The sequence below is a fragment of the Cyclopterus lumpus genome, chromosome 14, assembly GCF_009769545.1.
Source record: "Cyclopterus lumpus isolate fCycLum1 chromosome 14, fCycLum1.pri, whole genome shotgun sequence".
Classification (NCBI taxonomy): domain Eukaryota; kingdom Metazoa; phylum Chordata; class Actinopteri; order Perciformes; family Cyclopteridae; genus Cyclopterus; species Cyclopterus lumpus.
The window spans coordinates 9,249,903-9,251,204 of record NC_046979.1 but is presented as its reverse complement, the minus strand read 5'-3'; positions in this window follow the sequence as shown (position 1 = coordinate 9,251,204).

Below are 1,302 nucleotides of genomic sequence, written 5' to 3'. Positions count from 1 at the left end.
TGATTATCTGTTCATTGAATTTATGGCTGGCCTTGCTGAGTTGGTAAAGCAAAGTTCTCTTGCAGAGGAAATAAAGTTAACTGGACTACCATAACATGAGAAAACGTGTTAATCACAAGCATACACCCTTTTCCCTGGAATGCAAACATTTTATAAAAACAAATAACCAATAGTAGGTGCACAATTCCATTTTACTGATGGATATTACATGTAGTGGTGTTTGTGCTCCATGCCAACATCAGCATCCTAATATGCTCACAATGACCATGCTAACATGCTGGTGTTAGCAGGTGTCATGTTCACCATGTTAACAAAATTAGATAATAATTATGATGCATTCTATTTGTAAGGCACTCTTCATTCAAGAATCTCAGAGTGCCACAGAGCCAGTACATAGTTAAAATCAACTATAATAAAAGGAATAGTTGACAAGTCATAAAACTCAACTCAAAATCAAAAACGCCTTCCTGAATAAAAAGGTTTTTAGGCCTGTCTTAAAAGAGTCCAGGGTCTGTGTTGCCCTTAGGTGGTCAGGGAGACTGTTCCATAGGCGGGGATGTCAGTGAAGAGTGAATTACAGTAGTCCAGTCTAGAGGAGATGAATGCGTGACGAGCTTCTCTGCATCTGACAGGGTTAAAAGTGGGGCGGAGTTTGGAGATGTTTTGGAGACGATAAAAGGAGGTTTTGCACAGGTGTTTTTATATGGTCATTAAAGGTCAGGTGAGGATCAAACCTTACTCCCAGATTAGTGACACACTAGAATGATAACAAGTGTCACTCAGGAGCTGAACACAAAAGTGCAACTGATGCTGAACAGAGGTATTTGCTCATAAACCAAAGTATTGGGTTGATAGGGGACATGAATATCTGTACCATCAAATAGCGACATTTCACTTAAAACCATTAATCATCCAGGAACCATGAATATCTGGAATACATTTTGTGCCTATCCATCCAAGAAATGTCACTGGATGAGTCAACGCATTGACCTGCTGGTGGAACAAAAGAAAAAGTCAGGGATTTTAGGATTCATCTTCTGCTTTACATTCCACACAAATATTTGTACCAAACTCATTCGTAGTAATCCATCTAATATTTTCACTTTCAAAACAAAAAAGTGAACCTCATGGCGGCACTATAGGAAACGTCAGGGCATCACCAAAAAGCAAGGCTTAATGGAAACCTATCTAAGAGTTGCTCAGTTCAATCATGACCAAAGTGGTGGACCAACAGCTCTATTTGTATTTTCTCAGATTAGATCATTAGTCAGGATATATGTAGGTCATACACATGTAGGTGCT